The sequence below is a fragment of the Ceratotherium simum genome, chromosome 16 (genome assembly GCF_057802395.1).
Source record: "Ceratotherium simum simum isolate JZ-2026a chromosome 16, ASM5780239v1, whole genome shotgun sequence".
Taxonomy (NCBI): Eukaryota; Metazoa; Chordata; class Mammalia; order Perissodactyla; family Rhinocerotidae; genus Ceratotherium; species Ceratotherium simum.
Genome location: NC_141915.1, coordinates 5,891,661 through 5,918,915, shown reverse-complemented (window position 1 = coordinate 5,918,915; position 27,255 = coordinate 5,891,661). Strand labels below are relative to the sequence as shown.

General features: G+C 38.8%; 1 long non-coding RNA gene across 1 annotated transcript; it reads right to left on the bottom strand.

Moving 5' to 3' along the window:
* Positions 1 to 1,795: 1,795 nt before the first annotated feature.
* Positions 1,796 to 21,519, bottom strand: LOC147914873 (uncharacterized). The gene is made up of 3 exons (XR_015554577.1): positions 21,474 to 21,519; positions 2,128 to 2,180; positions 1,796 to 1,856 (listed from the first exon to the last, which is right to left on the bottom strand). It is a non-coding gene; the product is annotated as an uncharacterized LOC147914873 (long non-coding RNA).
* Positions 21,520 to 27,255: the final 5,736 nt, after the last annotated feature.

Here is a 27,255-nt window from a genome sequence, read left to right as displayed (position 1 = left end):
TTCATTTCAGACACAATCAGATCTGGAGACAATCTTAAAGTTGGTATTTAAAATGTTGGGCAATTCTCCATCCTTATCTTCATCATTTGCACACTCAGAATGGAGGTCTGCTTGATGCATGCAGCACCTACCATCCACCTCAAAGGAAATCCCACTTCTTGGCAGTACTTTGAGAAGAAAGTTATCATCTTGACACACTATTTGTTATAATGAAAAATCTTCGTTTAACCATCTGTTTCTTATAAATGTGTTTATTTGCTCACCCTCAAGGAGCAGGGTCTTGGCTAAGCAGTCCCCAGTTACATAAGGAAAGTCATGATTATTAACAGAATCTTCAAGAGCTGATAATGAAAGTCACGCTGTTTAGTTTCTTCACTGTATAAATCAAGACACGTAGATCTCACTAAATGTTTATTCAATGATTCATGTTCATGTATTCAATGTCTTCAATTTTTTTTTTCCATCCCAGAAAAGTCCAAAGGTGAAAATATGAACATTTTTTAGCGTACTGTGTATCTATGCATTATCAAAATAAGTGGTTTAAAAGTGAAAATTATAAACATCTACTGAAGGCCAGGACACGAGGGAATAGTACTCTCAAACATTGTCATGGGGAGAGTGAATTGGTTTGGCATTTTAGGGAAGTAACATAGTAACATCAATAAAAAAAATACACATCCTTTGACCCAGAATCTACCTGTGCAAATTTAGTCTACAGAAATAAGACACTTAGGACTTAAGGATAGTTAGCAGGATGGTATGGGGGGGGCTGAATATTTTTTATCAAAGATTAACACCAAATTGAGATAAAAACTCAGTTCTCAGTTCATTGTTGACATTTCACTAGAGACGCAAATCTTGTCAGTATTGGGGTGTGGGAGGGGAGGGGAGGGGAGGAGGAAGCAGACCTTGGACTCAAATGTAAAATTCAAGTTTTAAAACGAACAAGATCGAATTTTTTAAACTCAAATGAGACTGTCTTATCAAACAAATGCTAGGAAACTGTGATTGGGTTTTTATGGAAAGGGAGTTTTGACAGAGCATAGTTGGGAGCAGTTAATGGAAAAACAAAATTCTTTCATTTTTATATCTTAACAAGTTGATGTACTACATTTACAATTATTACCCCTAAATATACATGCATATTTTTTGGAAATTGTAAATGTCAAAAACAAATAAAAATTAAAAAAAACAATAAACAATAGGAAAACGATAAAAAACATCAGGACACAATCTGAACGCCCATCATTAGGTGAATGGTTGAATAGTCTACAGAATCTTATGCACTTTTTAAAATGAAGAGGTTAGACTGTATTTATTATGATGGGAATATTGCTAAGGGAGAAGAGAAAGTTACATTTAAATGCATAGTATGACTCAATTTAGTAAAAACAAAACAAAAAAAGTTCCTCCCTACCTATCGTTGGTTATTAACATCAGTACCCTTGCAGGTGGTGGCAGGGAGGAAAGAAAGAAATAAGAGCAGAGGTGGGAGAGAAGAGAGGTTAGGAAGAAAGTATTTTTCTTTCATATGTTTTTATCATTTCAATGGTTGCAGTACACCGGGAAATTTTTTACTTTTGGAATAACAATTTGGCAAAAGATGTACAAAATTAAATAAAAATACAGAGAATATAAACATAAAAATCAAAACGAGAGCTAGAAAGTGGCACTAAATATTGCTTCATTTATTTGGAGTGTTTATTCGTAAATGGATTAAATAAATGTTCTTGGAGCATTCTCTGTGTGCCACATCTAAGTAGGATGCTTTCCCATTTATCCCATCTAATACATCTGGTATAGTCAGAGATGCGTTTCTTGACTTTATGGCTCTTTGTAGACCAAGTTTTCAGTGACTGGAAAGAAGAAAATGTGGAACATATGATCAGAAATTTTAATATTGGTTTCTATGAATTTCACAGAACAGAGCTCAAAAAAGTATGGACAGGAAGGGGGAAAAAATAAGTCAAAGAAAATTGTGAGTTGAGAAACCAGGGTCGGTTCTGCCTAAAGACTCATTTAAAAACAAACAAACATAGTTTTAATAAAATCTTCTCTGAACAGGGTTGTTTGTGACATGTTGCCAATAGTCGGTTATTTCACTTGAAGATTATTCATGTTCTTTACCTACTTTTCTTCTCTGTATCTCTGCATGCCCACCTCAAAGCACGATTCTTCCTCTTAAAAAAAAAAAAAAACATAAAAATGACTAATCAGTAACGATCATTCAGTTAGAATTCTCATGGGGTCATTAATAAATAATCTACTTTAGAACATAAACATCCTTGTTCATCCCCAGTATTGAGTCCCCTGAGGCCAAGTCTGGTTGTATTGCCAAGTAGCTTTGTTTGTCAAGAGCTCCAGTTTGAAGGTACCTAGCAACGATAGACTATGATCACCAGGACATGGGGTTCTAGAGTCTAATGAGAAGAATCCAAACTGAGGCCTAGAATGCCCAGTCTCTCATCTTGCCTTGGCCAGGGACTCTCTGCAGTGGGATTCCTTTTTTTGGTTGATTTCTTTTTCTCCACCATGATCATCAAGTCCACCCTCTCCTGTAGCCTGGGTAACCCAAGTATTTGTTGCCTGGATATTCTCAAGCTTCAGCTTTCTCTTGTCATCCTTGAAACATTAAAGCATTTGAATATAAATGGCTTTGTATCTGTCAGTGCTTTCCCCCAAATCTCTAGAGTTAGGCAGATGGGGGGGGGTCATATTTTCAAGTTTACTTCCTGAGTCCCCGTCCCTCTGAATTCCCAGTTGTCCTACTTCAATCACAGTTCCTACAACTAAGGCCTCACTTCTGCACTGCTTTGCCTCCACCTAAGGAACACCTCTCTTCCTCTATCCCACAGAGCCCCGCTCACACGGGCATACTGTGTGAGTGAATGTGGGAGAGTTTTAATGATGTTTAGAGAGTGAGCAATGATGATCGCCTGGATTACAGAGAAGAAGACAATTTCCAGTGTAATACCAGACACTGTAGTTCTATAAATGTATTGGCTACTTCCTAAAACAGAAGCACTCTTTTTTTTTTTTTTTTTTTTGTGAGGAACACTAGCCCTGTTGCCAATCCTCCTCTTTTTGCTGAGGAAGACTGGCCCTGGGCTAACATCCGTGTCCATCTTCCTCTACTTTATATGGGACGCCGCCACAGCATGGCTTGACAAGCCGTGTGTCGGTGTGCGCCAGGGATCCGAACCTGCAAACCCGGGCCGCCACAGCGGAGCATGCGCACTTCACCGCTGCGTGCCAGCCCCAAGCAGAAACACTCTTATTGGCTATGTCCCTCCGTAGAGCCTTCTGCTCTGGTCTCTCTACACCAATGGTTCTCAGTCTTGGCTATATATCAGAATCATCTCAAGATCTTTTAAAAATTCCAATGCCCAGGGCTTACTCCAGACCAAATTAAATCAGAATCCCTTTGGGTGAGATCATCATATGTTTAATGCCCCCCCAGCATTCAGCAAAGTTTGAAAACCACTGCTCTAGATGTTTTTTATATTTCCCTCTTAGCTTTTCTCAGACCCCTGAAGTCTCTCTCAGGGTTCCCAAGGAAACCAAAAATTTCTCTCATCTTATTAGGAGCAATTCGGATATTTTATGTATGTACATATGCATGTATGAACTTCCATACTTTTGGTCTCACACTAACTCATCCATGCTATGCCCATGAGTCTTCATTTCTTTCTCCATAGGGCGCCCCAAAAGAAGCTGAAACAAAAGAACTATTTACCCCAAAGACAAATTATGTCACTGGCCGAGAAAGCAGACACAGCTGTGGTCAATTTTTGTTTAAATAGCATTTTTTTTTCTTAACAGTACACATGGAAGAAGTTCTTTGAGCCCCTTGAAAATCAAGGGTTTGCACATCTAAAGGCTCTGCCTGTTTGTACAGTGCCCACCTCTCCCTCCTTGGGAGATCAGAATTTCCTTCTGCCTAAGCAGTGCGATCTCAGAGCAAGCTGTTCTCACCCCAAACTCACAAACCAGACCCTCCAAAGTGAGACCCAGGGCACTCCTTCATCGATGCCTGGAGCTGGATACAATGAACTGTTAAGTCTTTTTGATCTTTAACTCCTGAGAGTCTGATTTCCCTGCACATGGGAGGAGAACCTGGAGTGAGCTGACCCACAGGTGTGAACTGAACTTGCCTAACCTCTGCCCTCCACATCTGTTGTCTTTGTGTTGGTGTTATTTGGCATTTTAACGGACACTTTTATTGAGGATTGGATGAGAACAGATGTCAATGAGAAAGTATGCTTTTCTATGGCTTCATCTATCCAGCCTTCTTCCATCACCCAAGATTTAGCCTTTCCAGAACAAACAGTATCCTCAGCCTCTACATCCAGGCACTTTGGAGGTCTCATAAAGATGCCAGTGAGTGCTTGTGGTTGTGTTTTTGGAAGGCTAATTACTAAAGCAGCTAGGAGCTATCCAAGACACAGGATTCCTTCAGTCAGTGGGACACCTTGTGCCTTATAAGTTGGCAATATAGGTGGTCTTCTAAAATCTTAGAAGGCGATGGTAGTTTTCTTTTTTATAAGTCACCAATTCTCAGCTCTGGAGTTGTAAAATACTGTCCCTTTATAATAATCAACTGTTAGATGTGTCACTAATAATAGTGTTTTAATGTCAATATGTGTGAATCATTTATTTTTTAAAATGTATTTGAGTAGATTCAAACTTATTTCTATATTTAAAAAATCTGTCTCCCACTTGGATTCCAGTATGCTTCCTTGAGCCTGACAGAAAGGCATGGAGTTACAGCAAGTACTTAGGAATCCTGCCCTCCACGGAGTATGCCGTGGTAATGGGTCACACATGCCATCCATCATGCATGTGGGGGAGAAAGGTTGAGAACTGTTGGAATAATTAATGGGGTAATAGGCAGTTAAGTTCAAGAAGACTTCAGTGAAAATTACATGAATGATCACCTTCTTTCCACCACAAGCTATTTCCTTGCTTGGGTTAGGATTTCCACACCTAGGAAATCATATTCTTTGTCTTCTCCATGTGATAGTCATTTACCCACTGTCCTTTCAGGTGTTTATTTACTTTACTGTAGTTCTTGGGCATGGCTCTGAAACAAAGCCACTGATCAGATTTTCACTGAGTTTAATCTATTACCAGGTAAGTCTTTTCTAGTCAGAAGTGCACAACCAATAGGAAAGGGCTCTGCACAATTTGGACTCAAATATTTATTGATGGAATAAATGAATAAAATAACCTATGATATATAACACACAACATGTGATGTGAGGAGGTTACCATTTCCTGAAAGCACGGTGTATTCTTTTTTTCTCTTCACTCCCTCCCCCCACAGTAAATTTTCTTGACTTTCTCCTGTTCTCAGAGAAGAAAGCGAGACTGCTTTGATAAACTGCTAAGCTACACGATAAGGACAAGTCTCTACAGTCAAGGTGAGTAAGCTGCCTTCCTAATGCAGGGGCGGAGTGACCCCCAGCCCGCGGCCTTGCGTGGGTTAGGGTCAGTTGGTTCCTGCATGCCAGAGTGTCCCCTGCTGGCACAGTGGCTGTTCTTGCAAAGTCAAGTGTTCTTCTCCCACGTGCTACAGATTGTTTTTCCATGTCTTCAGTCTTTGAAACTATCAAGGCTTTCCTCCTTAATCTCCCCTCTCTCTCTTTCATGACACTATTGTCTCCCAGGCTTGCACTAACTTGTCTGACTTCTCCTGTGTCTTCTACACTGATTTCTTTCTCTCCCTGCTTCCAGCCGTGGAAGGTCCCTAGAGTTTTGTTCTCAGCCTTCTGCTTATTGCTGCACCTTTTTCTCTCAGAAAACTTATGGCTTCTTTCCTCATGTCTATTCCTTATCTCAGTGCCTAAGGTGCCTAAATCAGTATCAGGAGATCTTACGTCCTTGAGTCTCAGCCCTCTGTCAAATGGACACTTCCACCTGGAAGACTCACTGCGATTTTAAAATCAACAGAGGTTACCACCTGCCGCTGTAGTAATCTAGGCTTCCGTCAGAGAAACGGGAACACCAGACAGAGTATGGAGGAAGGGGTTCATTACGGGGATCTGACTTGACCACATGGTGAGAGCTGGTTAAGTAGTTCACGTACATCTGCTGCTTCTGTCTCCGGTGTTGGAGCTTGAACTCAGTACACAAACGGTGGGGAAGGAATGATGGATGTGAAGTGTGAGAGAGCAAGGGCAAACTGGAACCCGCGTCTTTGTCTTCCTCTTCTAAGCAATCAGCTTCAACGATGTGGTTGATCTACTGGATTCCCGTGTCATGGACCTAAATATACAGCTGGCCCAGTAGTCGGAGGTGCAGAAAGAGATGTGGCAATATGCGTGAGCTGCCACAAACACCTAGAGCAGTGCTGCTTCCTTTCTATCTTCCAAATCTCACACAAAATTCTCTTGTGGCCAGCTCCAACCGCACCATACAGGGAAGAGAATTCTCAGAAACATAGTTCTAGCTTAGCCATGTTGACACAGTGCATAGTCACCCCACCAAAGGCTATTACTGCCCCCTCCACATCACTTGTCACCTTTCTACCAAGTTGATGTTTTGGAATGCTGAGTTTTTATTTAACCACTGCGCTATTTAAAATCTTCCAATGGTTTGGCACTGCCTAGAGTGGTGTTTTTGTTTTTGTTTTTGGCTGTGTTTTCTATAGAGGGATTTTCGGTGCTCTGTGGTAGGGGTTCTCAGTGGAGAGAACTCTGGGTTCCTCATCCCTGCTTCAACCAGAACAGTGTCGCCTTTATCTGCTTTGTGTGTTGGACTTCCCAGTGAGATTTCATTTGTAGAAAACCTACCTGTGGGTGCTTAAAGAAGAAGAAAAAAGACAGAGACAAAGAGTGTGGGAAGGAAGGAAGGAAGGAAGGAAGGAAGGAAGGAGAAAAGGACAGAAGGAAGGGAGAAAGAAATCGCTAACCTAGAGGATCAAGTCTTAATTCCCCAACCGCAATCCTCTGTATTTACCCCGCTTCGTCTCCTATGACTAACCCCAATGGAGCCATCTTCTTCAGTCTGACTGGGTCTCTTACTCATCTCTCAAAAGACTGTGTTCATTACCCATTTCATGCCTGGACTCTTGTACTTTTTTTTGGTCGATTGACCCAAATCCCTTGGCATTTCCTAAGGCAACTGTAGACTAGTTGTCTCTGGATCAAGATAAAAGAGGTGCAGGCTTGTTTCCTAAAAAAAAAGGGAGGACGACAGTGGGGCTCCATTTCATTTAAACACACACAAGCACACACATCACATATGCATCAGTATATAATTTTATGTTAAAACTTTTATGTAAATGACTATATCTATAAATTTATGTGTAAATATCTCTCTCATCATATTAGATAAGGATAAAAACATGTCAGAAGCCATTTAGAAGAAGAGAAGAGAAATGTTAGTAGCACTTATTAAGTGTCTCTTACACACTAGGTCTCATAATTTTTACCTCATTTAATTTTCAAAGCAACCACAAGATGTAGGAGCCATGAGACTCATATAACAAGTTTATTGAGGAATCTAAACTCTTTGCGGGACAGGCATGAAACAGTTTTATTTTTTTTAATAACCTCCCCAACCACATTCTCTATTCTGGGCAAAGGGGCTGTTTAATGACATCTCCACTAGATTCTATGACTTTTTTGTCTCTTTTGGTTTTTTGAAGTGTCTCATTTGAGTTCTTGTGAATCAGTCCTGTTTATTTAAAGCCTTCAATCTAATGCCTAATAGCCTCTGTCTTTTCCCTCTTGCCTGGGTGGGCTAAACCTGTGGCTGTCGTGGCTTAGGCAGGAGAAGCCATGGGCTGGGTGGTCTGCTCTCACACAGCTCCTCTTTCCTCTCTTTTCCCTGCTTTCCTTCTTCCTCTCCAGCTGTGGTTGGAAGGAAAGAGAGAGAAACGACAGAAGTCTTTTTACTGAATGCTCTTAATGAGGTCACAGTCCTTGACTTGGGGAATTATATATGCTGTTTTAACTCATTTCTTTGGACTCTACATTCATGAGTGGTGGCTCCAACTTGCCTACTTGACAAGGAACTCATCCCAGGCAATTAATTCTCTTGTGTATTTATGGTCCCTTGTGTTATCTGGTCCCATTGCGCTGCTATGTGTGTGTCTTTTCATCCTCATGTGGAGGCAGTCTCTAGTAAGATTGCTGGTGTAATTCTCATCTATCTCCAAAATTGAGTTTTGAGCTTATAAGAGACACCTTGCCTACCTCTTTGGAACTGAGAATTTGAAAGGGAAGTCATAAATAATAAAAGTAAAGTATAAATGCATTTCATGGAGAAAGTTGCCAGTATCATGTCCAAACTCTCTCCAATCACATGTTCTTGCTTCTGATGTGAAAAAGAAAAAGGATGTGAGTTGCTGACATTTATTGCCCTCTATAACATTACACCCTTGAATCAATGATGGAGTTTACTGAGTCATTTAACAAATATTTGTAAACATGCATATAATATGTACACCATTCTGATATTGGGTGTGAATAATGCCATAAATAAAACCTTACGTGTATGTAGAGTGGTAGAAAATGTTAAAACTCCACTAATCAGATGTACAAAAACAGTGTAGCTTTTTTGTTTTCTGTAACTGATAGAATCTTTCTAATAAGCCCCTATCCTGCCTTATGTTGGCTAGAGGCAGAAGGTTGTATCTAAACTTACCAATTAATAATTCAGTATTTTGGGGCTTAAACAGTCATTTGAGACTTATTAGATCTTTTGGGGATAAAATGCTCAACATATCAGAGTTTCATCTTCCCCCACCCACTCTGTCCATACATATGGGGGCACTTATGTGACCTCATGGCAATGGGAAAAGGAGCCACTGGGGTACTTCATGGGTACCCATAGCTGTAGTCCATAATCTTGATTCTTTACCTCTTGTAACTAATTCCCAATATTCTGAGTCTCCATTTCAAATCTGAGTGGATATCAGTCCCCTGACCCTTTTAGCCTGTTGGTATCATCATCCGGGTTGCAGAAACTTCTGGATCACCTGCATACCATATTTAGGACATGGGCCACTTTCAAAATAGTAGTAGCTCAAGTTCATTTGTCTAATTATCTCTATCCATCAATGCTCCACCATTGATGACCATTCACCTAGAAGCTTATGGTCTTCTCCAGGGCACAGCTGGGAAAGCAGGTCACTAGTCTTGACCTTCTAGGGTTCCCCACACTTATATGGACATTTCTAAACCTACTTGCCTTATGAATCAGTCCAAGGATGTGGAGGAGAGGCTTTATGTATGATCTCTTCACCCTACTTCAGTTGTTTTTTTCCTTCCCGTATTCCTCTAGACTGGAAACAGCCAGACTCCTGCTTTCTGTCAAATGAGACTTCCTCTATCTCATATCCATCTTCTTCTTGTGGACATTGGGCTTCATGGCTCAATGCAATGGTGCGGTATAGGAAGAGAAATCAGCTAACTGATATTAGATGAGATCTTTTAAAATATTATTTTTATTTCTTATTATAAAGAACTTTTCATATATTATCTTATTTGAGAGTCTATAAGACTTTAAGAAAATATCAATGAGTTTAATAAAAGGACTTTTGGAAGGGAAGACAGCTCTAAGCCTCTGTTGTTCTAACTCTTAAGCCGACTATAAAGAAGATCTAATATCCCAAACCAGGGAAGCATTAAGTTAGATGTGTTGCATTTTCCTGACACACAAACACAGACGCTTACACACTCAGAGCAGAAATCTATCCTGAGATGCACTTGAAACTGTGTTTCCAAAATTAACATTTACAGGTGGTTCCATGAGAATTCAAATCAAGAACAAATTCCTGGGGTTGTATAAGCAGGAATTATAGTACATCCTTAGGTAGTAAATGGGTAAATAAATGTACAGTTTTCTTTCTGTGTGTGAGATAGAGAAATTCATTATTAGCAGTGTCCTCTATTCCTGTTATATAACAGCTAAGATTATGGATTAGAACTGAGAGACAGAAATTCATTATTAAAAGTGTACACTATTCCTGTGAAGCAGCAGCTGGATTAGGAGATCAAGAAAGAGCTAAGTTTAACAAACTCCAGCAGAATTGAAATCTCAGGGAATTTGTCTTGCTCAAAAGAGTAAGTGTAAAAGTAAGAGTTACTTACTCTTTGTAAGTATCTATTACTTACAAAGATGTGGTTCGCTTATGGCTGGGAGGAATTTAGTTAAATTCTGAGATCAGCTTCCTTATCAACACTGGATTTAAATTCTTACAAATATAAATGCTTCTGTTTAGCTTTATTATGTATGTAATAGTATTTGCCATGTATTGCCAAAGTCCCTGTTCTCAAAGAATTTCCAACCTTAGGGAACAGACATGTCATTCCACCAAGAAATTGTTAAATCACACACTTTGACTACTGCATATCTAATGCTGGGTTTTGAGGGTTCTATGGGGATGGGTCATCAAGGGCTGGCAAGCACATTGTAGCGTCTTAGATTCATTAAGAGCAAGGCTTGTTTGGGAGAAATTATTCTAGATTGCTTTTTCAATAATGGAGATAAAACTATGTGCTAAAAAGGAGAGAGGGTGGAACTGAGTGCCGATGTTTGGGGTCCGTAAATGAAAGCAGAAGAGGGTGTGAAGCCCCTCCCCAGTGGATGAACATGTGGGATGGGAACAGAGGAGCAAGTTTCAGAGAGCTACTGGACCCGAGCCACCATGGACAGTGGTCACGTGCCAGCGTAGAGAAGCTCTGAAGTGAGAACAGTATCTATTGTAGTGTCTGCTTGATATAGCAAAGGCATTTTAGAAGAAAAATAAAATTGTAGAGTTGGTGATTGCACAGTTGGAAAGATGCCAACATTTTTCATGTAGGTTTTGTCACAGATACCACCAATTTCCATGAAAAAAAAAGCTTTGACCTAAATTTTATTCTATTATGAGTACTACCAACTTAAATAAAAGAACAAAAGTTCAACGGTATAGACATCTAACTGGAAATCTTAGGCAATTCTCACCAGGACATTGGATTGCTATGGGGAGAGTTTGGTAGCAGCTGAGATGAGCAAAGGGATAAATTGAGAGGCATTTCAAAGGCAAAGTATTGGGTCTTTGGCGGCAGAGAGCATACAGGGAATAAAGTATATTGATTTTCAAAATAACACTAAAATTTCAAAATTATGCAATAGATATAATGACAGTGCTGTTCCAAGAGAAAGAAAGTTTGGGTTATGGAGCAGATTTTAGGGAGAAAAGAAGATGAGCTCTTCCGGGACTTGTTCATATGAAGTGATGTCAAGGTGAAGTGGAGATGCATGGGTGATGACATGAACCGTGAAGTGAGAGGCAGGACTGGAGAAAGAGATTTAGATCCTAAAGGACAGCAGTAGACTGAATAATGGCCTACAAGATATTTACATCCTAATCCCTGGAACCTGTGAATATTGCTTTACATGGCAAAAGGGACTTTGCCCATGGGATTAACTTAAGGATCTTGAGATGCATTATCCTAGTGGGCCTGATATAATCACAGCGGTCCTTATAAGGGGGATAGAGGAGATCAGAAGGAAGTAAGAGATAAAGTGTTGGAAGTGAGGGATTGAGTGATATAAGGAAAGGGTCAGAAGACAATGAATGAAGGCAACCTCCAGAAGTTGAAAAAGGCAGGGGAATAGATTCTCCCTTAGAGCCTCCAGAGGAACCAGCCCCATTGACATCTTGAATTTAGCCCAATGAAGCTGATTTCAGTCTTCTGACCTCCAGAACTGTAGAATAATAAATCTGTGGTGTTTTGAGCATCCAAGTTTGTGGTCATTTGTTACAGCAGCCACAGGAATCTAATATGAGGTCCTAGCTAACACTGAGAGGAGAAGTGCCTCGTTTCCTGTAACTAAACAACATCCTTTCCAGTGCTTTGAGAATCTTTCAGTTCTGTTTCAATAGCCCACAATGGAGTGCAGAACCATGTAATCCCACTGAGGTGACCCCAACTCAGTGCGACACACAGGCTTCATAAGAACGCAGATGATCTGCTGCGATGCTCTTTCTCTCCTCTTGAAGACAAGGGCAGTTTTTAATGACATTTGTAAGCCCAGGCCTGTTATGGTATCTGATACATAGTCGGTGTTTAATACCACAGTAGTTTCTCAAACTAAAGAGAATTTTAACATTTCGTGTTGTCAATTCCATAAAAATATTAGAAAATATTTTTACCCATTTTAAAAATGAAATTTATTTCTATTTTACATTGATTATTCTTCATTGTAAGACATTTTCATAGAATAAGATTTTAAGTTCTTAAGTCAGTGTTTCCCAAGTAAATGTCCATGTATCCCTGGATGTGTCTGTGGACATATTCTTGGGAGTTTTAAAGAGATTTATACAATACTCATCTTTGAAGGACATTGAAATACACACACACATTGAAAGAACAAAGAGATGAAGAATAAATGACTTCAAAACAACCAATCAGTTAGTTAATTCAGTGGGAAAAATGTTAAGCAAGATGTTTGGGAAATAAAAGATCTAATAGGTATATTTAATTTTTTCCATTTCAAACTGTGTCAGTTATGTAGACATAGCCTTGTAACACATTTTTCTTTTCCTATTAGGATTCTCTCCTGCTATACCAAGTGCAGGGCAGCAATGTGGACTAACATCTCAGCACCAGACTACATCTTGCACCTATTATCAGTCCTGGCTGACAGTAAAAAGTGAACGGCGGCATCCCCTTCAGGCCCTAATAGATGGCACATCATTGTTTTAGAACACCTGAAAGAATGTCTGGGTGCGCCTTTCCAAGCACCTGACAGCGGAGGTGTGGAGGGCCCGAGAATAATTGCCATGTCACTGGCATGTGATTTATTGCAAGGCTTAATTATGTCTACAGGGCACCATCTGGAGACCCAATTTGAGCTCTTTACGAACAAAAATTAAAGTCAAAATGTACCTTCTTCTGAACTCAACTGAGTCCCACTTTGGGCTTCTCGCACCTGGAGAATATTACCCTATGCTCAGTCTCTGAACCACGTCCTAATTGTTTCAGTTGCCACACAGAGCAACTCTCACTGTGGAGACAATGGGTTTCCATGTCTCAGACCATGTTATCCAAAGGGTGAAATATATAGAAAGTTCTGTATTACACCAAAACCTCAACAGTAGAGTGAAATCACATTCAGCATGGTTCTGAATTGTTACTGGCCCTCGGCCGAAAGCAGTATTGAATTTATTGGCATTTGATTGTTTTTGTTTCTAATTACCAATAGGCTAGTAATTGTCCCCAAAATATTTGTTTAAAAGGGATGATGGCAAATCAGTATTAAATGATGAGGATTGTTTTTTAATATTACTCAGTTTTCAAATAAATGTTTAATCTATTCTAGGAATCTTTCTTTTAAAAAACCATATTACTGTGAAGAGTTGATTTAAGAAATACTCATTCCTTTCAATTAAAACCCAGAGCATTAATCAAATGTTTGACACTATAAATGTTTCCAATTAACATCTAGCTTAAAACCACATGTGTTCCAAGTGAAATTCAAAAGATCTATCTGTACAGGTGACCCCAGAGAAACCATTAACACATGGCTGGAGACAGCAAGATACATTCTCCATTCGTGAGACTGAGATAAAGAACCAGTTTATGACTGATTATTACTTCAAACATGCCCTTCATATGTGGGCTTCCTAAGCTAGACTTTGGGTATTTCTCACCGAGGCAAGAAGAAAGAATTTTTAAAAATTACATAAATGTATATATATATATATATATATAGAGAGAGAGAGAGAGAGAGAGAGAGAAATTAGAAACAATCTCACGATTCCATCTGGGGGAACAGCTAGTAGTTCCAACCCTATCAAAGGTAGAGGTTGGTCACAATATGGACCTGACCCGGTCAGTAATCTCAGGGCCAAGGGAAATTTTCCAAGCAGTCCTTTTTCACTTTCTGCTGCAGAGACAGCCAACTCCAGCACATCCAGGGCCCAAGCAGATAGCATAAGAGAAAGAAATGGGATGTCAGGTTGTAGTGGCCACCACAGCCAACTGAAGGGCATGCCTTCTGTCTAAATGTAAGCCTTACCACCCTACCCCAGCCAACTACTGTCATGTGAAAATGGAAACCTAGTTGGCCCAAACATTCTGATATTTCCAGAGAAGCCAGAATTGAAGCTTTTTATTGTGAACTCATGAATTTTACATGATAGCAATTAATTCAATTGAAAACAAAAACAATAACACAGCCCTCACTGCAGCCAGTTTGTGACCTTCGTGTCTGCTGCATAAAGACTCAGGAGCTGGGCCAGTGTGGTCAGAGACAGTAAAGGGTGCTATTAGATGCAAGTGAACCCCTTTCAGTGATGTGTCAGCTCATCACCAGCCTTGGAGACCATGCTCTGGCTTGCTCACTGTCAAATCCACCAACCTCTGGCAGAAAAAGAGAGAACACATACTTTCCAAATAATTTCTCAACTGGTCGGTCAAATTCAGTTGAATTATTCCAGGTGTGATATGCAGGGGGTTATTATGACCATGAGGAAAATGGTAACATTAAGACATGCCCATTTGTCCAGGGTCCTGATGAATTGCATTCTCTCTCTGCTGTCTCGCTGCAGCCTATCAACAGCTGGGGTTGTCAATCCAACAGCAAGAGCTGTGGACGAACACCTAGAGCTAGTCTGCTGTGGCTGGAAAGGTACATATTTCTCCCTTTTTTTTCCTTCAAATATTTTTCCACAAAAAAAAACCCCAGAAAGCAGGAGATGACCATAATAAAACAAATGCCTGGCAGGTTACACAGAGCGTAATATTTGACATTCAGTAACAATTTCAAGACCCAAAGAGCTGTTACATCCATGTTTGCAAGATGATTTTTTTCTATAAAAAGCAGAACCAAGATTTGTATGTCTTTGGGGGAAATTATTCAATGGCTTTAAGAATAAGAAAGGATGATAATTTTAGCTTATCAAGGAGACTATTCAGTTAGTAACTAGAGCCAGAAGATGTGGATTCTAGTTCTTTGTTTTCCCTCCTAATTAGCTATGTGACTGTTGAGTAATTTGCATTGAAGGGATCCAGAATAAACCACTATGGCATAAATATTATTTTGAGCTAAAGGCGTTTGAATTACTGAAATCCCTTATCTGCCTAAAAGCAGAGCCCCTTAAAAGAACTCAATGTCATACACCCCCTTTTTTGGAATCAACTTTAATTTTCTCTTCTCTGAGAGGAGAAGTGAGTATCTCACCCAAACAGACATTGTCACGAAACTATCGTTTCTCCCACCTATTCTCCAAAGGGCACGTTTATCTTTCCAAAAAGTCATTTGTTTTCCTGTAAGTGTCCTTCTCCCCCTCTCCCTCACTTGTTAAGATGGTATATAAGCCCCAAATTCTAACTGCCCTTTTTGTCACATTTTTCTGTGAATTCCTGCATACATATTTACGTAAATAAAAATGTCTTTTCCCTTGCCAATTTTTCTTTTGTCAATTTTATTTGCAGGACCCCAACCACAACCTAAGAGGGTAGAGGAAAAATTTTTCCATCCCAACAGCATCATTTTTCTCATTCTTGGTTAAAAAAATAGTCATGGATACCAAACTTTATGCTTCAAGTGTAGCTAACAACACATGAGCAAAATAACAAACATGGTTCCTAGGGTCAGATAAAATAGAGCCTATAAAGCAGTTTATAAACACTAGCTCATTTCTTTCCTCATCAAGATCATTTATGGATTATACTGTTTGATTTTTTTTTTTTTATGAAAGCATTCTCCGGGTTTCCTTTAGGCCTTATGTGATTACAAGTGGCAGGAAACCCAATTAAAACTAGCTTAAACCAAAAAATATATATAAAAATTGCATCTCGTAACTAAAACATCTGGATGTAAGCTTTAGGCCTGGCTTAATCCAGGTACGTAAGCAACGCTGCAATAATCTGGTATCTTCCCACGTCTTGGCTCTGTCCTTCTCCATGTTGACTTTTCTCTCTATAGTTGGATTCCAGGAGTTCTAGCCTCATATCCTCTAGGTTCAGTTCCACTAGAAAGGAATGCACTACTTTTCTTCATGCAGGAGTCTCAGAATTGGGCCAAGTGGCTTAACTTAACTAATAATTTGGTCTGAATGGCTTAATGAGCTTTGGTATTTGTCTCTGGTAATATGATGCCTTGATTGGTCAGGAATAGGTCTGATGTCCTTTTAGAAACTGGAGGTACAGTTAGCCTCGCCTCAGTACATGGAGTTCTTTACCAAAAATAAGGGGAATGGATACCTATTACACCCCATGACCTAAGCCATGTTTTGTTTTAGAGTCTGGCCTTAAGCGTTGGTTTAAACAACCTATGACTTAAATGGACATTAAGAAAAAATTGCTTTCCTAAAGAACCTGACTTTGCCAATATTCCTTTCTTTAACTAGGAAAATTGTAAAACCAATTTTCTCCTCAAAATTATTCTTCAACAACCAGTTCTTCCTAAGTAAGCAGAATATTTTTCACAGCATGGTTTTTCTCACTGTTGTAACTTGTTTCTTTATCTTTTTACTAGATATAATTCACCTACCACAAAATTCACCATTTTGAAGTGTACAATTCGGTGTTTTTCAATATACTCACAAGGTTTTGCAACCACCACTAGTATCTAATTCCAGAAATTTTCATCACTCCAGAAATAAATCCCATAGCCATGAACAGTCACTTCCCCTTCCTCTCCACCCCCAGCTCTTGATAACCACTAATCTTTCTGTCTCCATGGATTTTCCTATTCTGGACATTTTATATGGATTAACCATGTCTTTTACTTTCTGTATTCTGATGCTTTGACATCTGGGGTCTTGCTAACACTGGAGACACTGTCCCTGCCAGGGTTAGCTAATTCCTAGAGACAGTCAACAACTCACCAGGGAGTGTGCTTTTCAAATGCAAACCAACAAATCCAGAACTCACACCTCCAATCACCCACTTTAACGAGCTCTCACACTCAGGGACACTATACACCTGCCCTTATCACCCGAGGGCCAGGTACCAGACAACTAGATACAACCCCGATACCCCATAGTCTACTGGAATTGCTCAAACTACCCAGTCCTAAGCCTGCTCACCATTCTTCCCCATGGAAACCTCAACAACAGCTCTTGCCTACAGTTCTCCACTCTCCCTCTGCCTCCTGAGATATACTTGTGTTTTCCCATGTGGCCTCCCTGCATGTCCCCTCCTCTTGGAAACTTTGGGTAACAAACTATTTTTTTAATGACAATTGTCTCCTGATCTGTTGGCCTTACTATACCCAAATAATAATAAAACCTGTATTAAAGTATCTTATAAATGGAATTATACAGTACATGGTATATAGTGTCTGGCTTCTTTCATTTAGCATAACGTTTTCAAGGTCCATCCATGTTGTAGCAGCTATCGGTACTTCATTCCTTTTTATGACTGTATGACGTTCCACTGTATGGATATACCATATTTTGTTTATCCATTCATCAGTTAACGGACATCTGGGTTATTTCTGTTTTTTGGCTGTTATGAATAATGCTGCTATGAACAAGTTTGTAAATGTATAAGCTTTTTGTGTGGACATATGTTTTCAATTCTCTTGGGTATGTACCTAGGAGTAGACTTGCTGGGTCGTATGGTAACTCTGTATTTAACCTGCCGAGAAGCTGCCAAACTGTTTTCCAAAGCGGCATCGCCATTTTACATTCGCACCAGCGTGCGCAAGGGTTGTAATTTCTCCACACTCTTGCCAACACTTGTCTGTTTTTTGGATTCTAGCCCTCCCAGTGAGAGTGAAGTGCTATCTCCTTGTGGTTTTGCTATGCATTTCCCTAATGACTGGTGATGGCAAGCATCTTTTCATGTGCTTGTTGTCCATTTTCATATCTTCTTTGGAGAAATATCTTTTCAAATACTTTGCTGATTTTTAATTGGCTTATTTGTCTTCTTATTGTAAGAGTTCTTCACATATTCTGGATGTTAGATCCTTATTAGACAGATGATTTGCAAATATGTTGTCCTATTATTTGGGTTGTCTTTTCATTTTCTTGATAATGTCCTTTAAAGCACAAAAGTTTTTATTTTGGATGAGATTGTCAGGAGGAAAACTTTTCCAATTTAAGCCCAGGGATTGGGGCATACAAATTAACTAACGGTAGATAGTTTAATAGGAGAAAAGTCAAGGTTTATTTATGCCTTCAGTTAAGAGGAACTCCTTCAACAGCCAGAGATAAAAGGGTTATATGCAAACCTTAACAGAGTGTTTCCCCCCCGCCCCCAGGGCTTTACTGGGAAGTTATGGAAGCTTCTATTGGACTTTTTGATGCTAATGGAATGGGGCAGTCTGTCTCCATTGCAGCCAAATTCATAGGAAACTCCCTATGAATGGCAGGTGTATTTTCTGGAGGCTCTGCTGTCGTCAGATAAGGGAAGTTCAGATAAAGTTCCTTCTGCATTTTCTTTAGCTCAAATGTTTTCACTTAAGAATAATCTTTGTTCTATGAGTGAGTCCCCACAAGGCCTAATTCATCTTTTTTTATTTTTTTGGTTGCTTGTGCTTTTGATGTGATATCTAAGAAAACATTGCTTAATCCCAGGTCACAAAGATTTTCACCCATGTATTCTTAGAAGACTTATAGTTTTAGCTTTTCCATTTAGGTCTTTGATTCATTTTTAGTTAATTTTTGCATATGGTGTGAAGTAGGGGTCCAGCTTTGTTCTTTTGTATGTGGCTGTCCAGTTGGCCCAGTACCATTTGCTGAAAAGACTATTTTTTCCTCATTGAATTATCTTAGCACCATTGTTGAAAATCAACTGACGATAAATGCCTGAGTTTATATCTGGACTCTCAATTGTATTCCATTGATCTATAGGTCTAGCTTTAAGCCAGTACCACACAGTCTTGGTTACTGTAGCTTTGTAGTAAGCTTTGAAGTCTATCATAATGTTTTAAAAGAGGGTATTATTGTCAAGGTAAATTAAAAAATTATCTATTTTCTGCTTTTAATAGACGATTTCCAGATGATGGAGACATGTTGGCACCACTAGGTTCTCTTTCATGTCTTTGTACTAGTTTTGCATTCATAGCCCTTAAGATTCTCTCCCCAGGAACACTAAGATACATTTCCACAGTATTATGTCTTGGATCCACCAAGCTTCAGACTTAGGTTCATGTATTTCACTGAAGGCCTATATAACAATTTTACACACAGAGATGCTCCCACTCTTTTGTTTCAATGTTTTACTTTTCAAAATGTTAAACCTTTCCATTGCCAAATTTACCTGCTAGAGCCCAGACTAAGGCTCATATTAGGTCATTCTTAGTCTTGTCAAAGCTTACTTACTCTCCAGTGATATTATAGGGAATTAATAGATTTGTTATTCAGGAGTGAATCTGAGGCTATAATTATTACCTACGATTTTTTTTAAAAACAACTTTTTTGAGTTATAATTTACATACTATAAGATTAACCTATTTAAAGTATACAATTCAATGGCTTTTAGGATATTTGGTATATTTACAGTGTCAGAAAGGAGGAAATTTTCATCTACTCTTCTAGGTTCTTCTGGCTGGTCTAAGAATTAAATTGACATGAGACAGATTAATAGAAGAAAATAAAATTTAATTGCATATGTACAGGAACCCCACATACATGACAGGTTCCAAGACAAAAAGGTAAAATGAGGTGTGTATGCCATCTTGAACTAAGGAATGGGATAGGTGCCTGAGCATTCAGAGGGGAGGAGGGGAAGTCACAGGATGATAAGAAGAGCAGACGTTCAGTAACTAGAGGTTTGCCCTGCCATACAGATATGTCATAAAAATTTATTTCTGATAATGTTACTACACAAAGGGCACAATCTGCTGCCTGTGAGACAAAAGCCAATCATCAAGAGACAAGATGGTGGAAAAGAAAGGGCAGTTTATTACAGCTTGCTAGCAAGGGGAAAGATGGCTGCCTAATGTCTCCAAGAACCATCTTAGGGGGGCATGAAATCTTACAGCAGTTATATAGGCTGGTGGGTTATAGGGGAGAGGGTTAGGAATGTTGACCCTCTGGTGTTACAGACTGGGAGTGCCGTACTGGATTTTTCAGTTTTCACTGATGACGGCTATCAGCATAGACTTTCTGTTCAGGGGTCATCACATTCCTAAGGAACTCAAAAGAACAAAGTTATCATCTTATTGCAGCTGGGAGGTACATGCACAAGCAGGGGTGGTAAAATCTACAGAGCAGTTAGATCTCCTGGGTGGTGCATATCCAGCTGGGTTGGTTAATCAGAGGTCATTCAAAGTTACAATAGGGTTTCTCTTCTACAATATAGCTTCTGTTATGTCAACCTTGTCTTGAGCCGCTATCAACAATGACTCTTACTATGGGCAAGGCCCCAAATTTAAATTCTTTGAGGGAGAGTAAACGTTTCTTTTGAGCCCACTGGGTCTCAATTGCCTTTAGTTCAAAATATTCCACATGCTAAAGTGGCACGTCTTGGGGAGGCCTGTTCTGAACCCCTTCAACAGAGTTGTATAACTATCACCATAATCTAACTTTTGAACATTTAGAACATTTTCATCACCCCATGAAGAAACTTTCTACTCATTTGTTTCATTCCTTCCACATTCCTTCCACTCCTCATTCCTTCCACACTCCCAGCCCTAGGCAACCACTAATTTACTTTTTGTGTCTATAGATTTGCCTGGTTTCCTAGGGCTAGCTGCTGGGTCAGCATAGCTTAATGGTCAGCCACTGATTGGTTAGAGGTTATATTTAAGCTCCTTGTTTTGGACTGAATATTTGCGTCTCCCCAAAATTCATAAATTAAAGCCCTAACCCCCAGTGTGATGGTGTTTAGAGATGGGGCCTTTCGGAGATTTAATTAGGGTAAGATGAGGTCATGAGGGTGGCGCCCTCCTAATAGGATTAGTTCCCTTATAAGAAGGGATAACAGAGAGTTTGCTCTCTTTCTCTCTCAATACGTGTACACACCGAGGAAATGTTGTGTGGATACAGCAAGAAGGTGGCTGTCTGCCAGCCAGGAAGAGAGCTCTCACCAGAATCTGACCATGCTGGTACCCTGACCTTGGACTTCCAGCCTCCAGAACTGTGAGAAACTAAGTTTCTGTTGTTTAATCCACCCAGTGTATGCTATTTTGTTATGGCAGCCCCAGCTGACTAATATATCCCCTGAGCAAGTAAAGTTTTCGTCTTTTGCTGTTAGATCTATGCGTGGCTTGGAGACTCCTTCCACAGTTCAGGAGATTATGACGAGTCCCATGTAGCCAGTGACTAGTAGCTCAGAGGTTCCCTCTCCTGTTGTTACTGAGAGGGCATAGCCTTGAGAGTGCACATAATCTTCCTGGATCACTGGGATTTAAGCAGGGTTCTCTTTGACTGTCTCTTACCTTGCCGTCCCCAATAAACTTCTGGCTTTTTGGTCTCTATTAGAATTACTTTGAGCTGTTAGTCACCACTGATTGCTAGCTGATTGCTCTATTGTTTTTGACAACACCCTGAGGCATACATTGCTTCATGGTCTTACCCAAATAAAGTCAGGGTCCTTGGGTTGCTCAGATCACAACTCCTCCACCCCTACGGAATGAGACCTGGAAGAGAGGATAGTCACTCTTCACTGACTGTCCCTTAGAGAGCCCCACCCCACCCCCCAGTATAGATCTGAGTATATTGTCAATTCTTCTCGTAATATGACTCTCAAAGAGCTTGCTCTGAGATAGATGTCATCTTCCTGTTGCTTGTGTTTGCATTATAAATGCTATCTTCAGTCAATCAGATTTCTTTACAAGACCTGTTAAAGCTACTTGTGCATGTTGTGATAGGTAGCTTAGTCAAAACTGTATAACATCATCCATAAATGCATTTGACCTGGCCCATGGAAACTGCAGGATGGCACAACATGCTGAAAGCCAACAAATAAATTGGGTGCTATTGTCATCCCCTCCTGTTGTGGTCCTCTCTCAGCCCTCAGGGCATTTCAAACTGAGTGTCAGGTGTGACTGGAGGGATATGAAAACTATGTAAAGGGAATAGTATCAATCTATACTTTAAGTATTTGAAAATTAATACCATTTTTTGGAGTAAAAATTAATATGAATTGAAATTTTAATCTTTTTTTCTTGTACTCTACTGGATTGTCCTGTGCACTTCCTGGGTTGCCTGCACCCCAATTTGGAGATTGCTCATCTCAAAGTCTGTACACTAATGGTTCTCAATTTTGGCGCAATTGATATTTTGGGCCAGATAGTTGTTTGTTGTGGGGAGCTTGGCCGTGCCTTATAAGACATATAGCATCATTCCTGGACTCTATCAACCAGGTGCCAGTAGAAGCCCCAGTTGTGACAACCAAAAATTCTCCAGAGATTGCCAAGTGTCCCAGGAGAAGGAGGGACAAAATCACTCTTGGTTAAAAAGCACTGCTCTATAAGGATTAAAGCCATAGACAAAACAGTTGCTCACATCTGACATTCTCTGTTGTAAAAAGATATCTCCGTTGCTCACAGATATATTAAATAACCGCCTCATGCCAATCCTGCAGGCTACCCTGCTCACTTCTTTTCTTTACTGATTTTTGTTTGTATCATGATATAAATACATATTACTTATCAAAAATTTGGAAAATACAGGAAGGGACAGGGAAGAAAATTTTAAAAACTTATAATTGGACCACTTAACTTCTGAGTTTGTTGTATTTTCTCACAGTTATTTGCGTAGAATTCATTGGCTGGTCAGCTCTTCCTCCAGTTTGACATTGTTTGTACTATATTATAGAGGTTCCTTTACATTTCTATCTCGTAGTTTGAAAATTCTATCGTATGGAATCCATACTTCTCCAACTGCCAGCCCCCACACACCTATTTATCTAATTGTGTTATGGGGCTTTTGGAGAGAAAGAGATTTAAAGGCAAGAGCCAAACATGATATAAAATGCAACCATGAAAAATATAGATGTATTTTACTATAATGAAAACAAATAACAGCTGTACTTCTAAAACATTTTAAATAAAATTAATATTCAAATGTAGGAAATCTAAGAAAATATTGCATTATATGTAAAGTAAAATCATTAATATTCTTAACATACAAGAATAAAATCAAAATAATATAATAAACTTTAAAAATTTTAAAAAGACGAGTATCGTAGTAGAAAAAATATCAAGAAGTAACAATCAATTTACAAAAGAAATATGAGATATCGTGTTTTACTTATCAGAGAGGAAAGATTTTTATAGCAACACCCCTTGCTAACTGAACAGTCACATATACCAGTGTTAGAAATATAAACTGGTACAAACTTTCTAGAGAATAACTTGGGAATAGGTACCAATAGCCTTAAAAATGTAGATACACAGCCTTAGAAATTTACTTAACAATTCTACTGCTAGGAATTTATCCTAAGGAAGTATATACTTATTTATGTTAAGATATTGCTACAAGAAAGTTCATCAGACCAATATTCATAATAATGAAAAATTTGAAAACTGTTTAAATGTTCAATATTAAAGTATTCTAAAATAAATTATAGTATGACAGTATACTATACCATTATTAATATTGTATTTTAGAAAACTATTTAATATCATGGGAAATAGTCACATATTATAGGAGGAAAAATATAGTATGGTATTATGGTATAACATTAAACAGTATGAAGTGAAAAATATAATACATATTTGTAATTTTAAAAGTTTTAATGTGGAAAGATCTGTACCAATATCCTGATACCTCTGGGCAGTGGATATCCAAATTTATTTGAATTTTCTTATCTTTTTCCATTTATATTTTCAAATATTGCTGTAGTGAACATTTGCAATAAAAACTCTAAAAGCTGTTATAATAATACAGTGAGCCCCTTGAAATATTTCTTAGTTCAGAAAAAACATAGCATAACAGGGTTTTCCTTTCCAAATGGCTACCAGCTGGGAAAATCATCATGTAAGCTGTTTCACACAACATGCCTCAGTCTGAGAAGGAAGCAAATCTTGAGAAGGCTCTTACGTGCATGGACAATGATGTTCACTCAGGGATCCTTTTCTTGGTTTTTCCTCACCTGAGCCAAGCATGTCCACCTTCTGCTTAAGTAGGACTATTTGTCTCAGCCAGGGGCATATAGGTATTTTTAAAAGATGACAGCAGTACTTAGAATGAAACTTGGATAGACTTTCAGAGAACGTGTAATTATTGTTCTATAGCTAGTGGCATTTTAATGGGATGATAGCTTAGGGGGGATGAGAGATTCTTCAAACTCCAAAGTTCTGACTACACAAGTGACAATTCTGATGAGGAGGAAAACAGAAGGATATCTAAAGAAACCAAAGGACTATCCAAGCACCTAATTTTCAGCTTTATAAGGAAAGTGACCAAATTTGCCTTGCCTATCACTATACTTCTATGGCTAGCAGAGTCCCCGGCATAGAATTAGTGCTCAATAACTATTTGTTAAATAAATGAGCCTATATTTTAAGATAATACCATATATATAATCAAATGGGAAAAAGTAAGCATAAAAAAGAATTGGAAAGGGGAGGCATTGAATAATTGGAAGAAAATAACCCAGAACAAGATACTAGAAAATATCTAATGAAAATTAAATAAATATATGCTGAAAGTGGAAGAATATCACAAAAGAAGGGGCCCCACTTTTGGAGGTAGATGGTACAGTGTCAGCCAAGGACATGCATGTATTCCTTCCTTCATTCATTCTTTCCTTTTCCTTCCTTCCTTTTTTTCTTCCTTCCTCTCTCCCCTCCCCTCTTTTTCTTTCGTTTCTTAAAAAAAAAAAGAAAAAAACATTTAAAGCCTATTCCATGCCAGACACAAGATATAGCATGTACTTTCTATTATAGTATCAATTTTACTCAAAGGTTTTTGGAAAAATTATGCCGCAATAAACATTGATATATTTTAGGTTGAATGGGAAAAGGTCATATGATTTGTAAAATATACAAATAAAAAAATATCATATTTGCTTCCAGTGAATCCAGCTTCATGTCCAACCTGTAGGAGATTATTTTGGATTCCTCATGATTGGGGAGCTAGAAAATATCAGTGAGCACTCGTGGCCTAATCGACGTTTTACTTAATCTTTTTTAAATTGTCAATTTTTAAACTTTACGTTGCTTTATCCTCAACCTAAAGGGTAAAATCCAGGAAATCATGGGTTTGGTCTGCTATTATGTTTTCTTTAATACACGTTAAAACAAATGATTTTTAGAAATACAGAGATCCATCCACCTAAAATCATTTCGCATACTACAAAATGTGGCACTTTTTGATAAAAGCTAGCTTGTTGAATGCAATCAATCACAGAAAATGGAAGAAAGTAACACATTCTATATGGGAGCAACAGTGTAAAGAGGCTGTGAAATGCTAGATAATTCCTGAGTGGAAATTTGGGATCAAATTGCAGAACCATTATAACAATGGTGTCCCCAGACTAGGACAATAATTCTGACTTGGAAACGTTCAACAAGGTGGAAATGCATAAGAATTAAGCCATGGAAGATTAATAATAATAGTAGTAAAGAAATGCAACATAAAAATGAGTTATAAATTTGAGTTTTGACTTTCCACATTTGCTGTTTTCAGTGACTTATGTTAGTTATTGAAGGAGGCTGAGTAGCTGAAGGAGAAGGAAAGCTGGTTCACTTAAAAAATCACTTTGCTGTGATAATACCAATCACGGATATTGTTACCACCTGCTGTGCTAAATTCTTTCCCCATATTACCTTATGTAATCTTTTCAACAATTCTATAAATTGGATTCTATTAATTTTCTATTTTATAGATGAGAAATCCGAGGCTTATTTGCAGTAAGAGACTTGCCCAAGATCACAAAGCTAAAACTGAAACTCATGTCTTCATCTAAAATCAAAACCATCAAAAGGAATTCAGATTTCCCAGCTTGTTTTAGGGTCTTTCATTTTAATTTTTCCATCATTTCTTTGTCTCTTACTATCTTTTTTGGAAGGAGGAAAGATATAAAAAAGAAGAGTTCAATGATGACTGTTAGATAGATTTTCTGAGTGGTTATTCTATCTTGTTACATTTTCTTACTTTCATATTTCTTTTTTCTTACTTCTTCTTGCTCTTTTTTTTTTAACATTTTTTCCAGTCCAAAGGCCAGAATCAACACGATAAAAAATCAAACAAAAATCTTGATCTTCCCTGAGGACACACATAGGGGATTTGGGAATGTCAGCTGTACAAATATGAGGCCATCTTTAGACAAACTGTCTGGAAGGATGGGGGGACCAGCCCCTGTGTGCTGCACGCAGATGTCATGTGGCCATGCCTCTAGCCAGCTTTATTATCTGACAGATACGGAGCACAAATATTGACTTTTGCTATTTTTACTGTAACTGCAGCCATAAACATTGATTACCGAAAGAGAGAGCAGACTGGGAAGAAAGCAGCAGTGTCTTCACAGCCCAGGAGAGCTTTTGTCTCTGCCTCAGGACAGAAAGGAGTAGGATATGAATAAGGCCCTCATGAACTGATTCAACACAGAAATAATAAAATAATGATGATGTGAAAGATCCCACAGGTTTGACAGACTTGAAAAAAAATCCCCATTGATTCTGCGTTGTCATCTGTGTTCATTTAGCCCAAGAAAATTCTGAATGTAGGAGGAACAGAAACTTAAGAGAACTTAGCCCCCCTGCAATGGTACACACTCTCATCTAGTCAGACTTCTTTCTCGTCCAATGGCAATGCACAATAATTGATAACTATATTTTCCAAATTCTTCCCACCCATATCCCAATATGACAGGGCAAGGGAAATAATCAATACATAGTGCTTTGTTGGTCTTTAGTAGGGAATGAGGGGATTCCTCTTTGGTGGCAATCTGTTCATTCAGCAAATGTAAAAAAATGCAAGGGGATTTTTGGATTTAGTGCTTTATGTTGTTGTTTTAGATCCATAGTTTAAAATTTATGTCACCAGGGTAGAGTAACTCAGATTTCCTGTTTGATTAGATCTAATGTGTTCTGAGTGAGCTTCAGGAACCAGCAAGATCATAGAACACACTGAGGACATTGACAGTAAGATGGAGGGACCGGCAGCCCTAAACCTCAGAGTGGGTCTACAGGATTGACTGGTTTCCATAGGCAAGAAGATGGGACTCAGCAGCTCAGCCAGGCACTCAAAGGCTTGGCGTAGTTCAAGACTGCAGAGCCTCCATCTCAAGGTTCTTCTCATGCCAGCATCTAACTCTGGGCACAGATCAGCCCAGAGCACATGGATCTGCACCATCTTCAAAGATTCAGAGAGTAGGAATGAAACCAATCACATCACTGTCGGGGTCA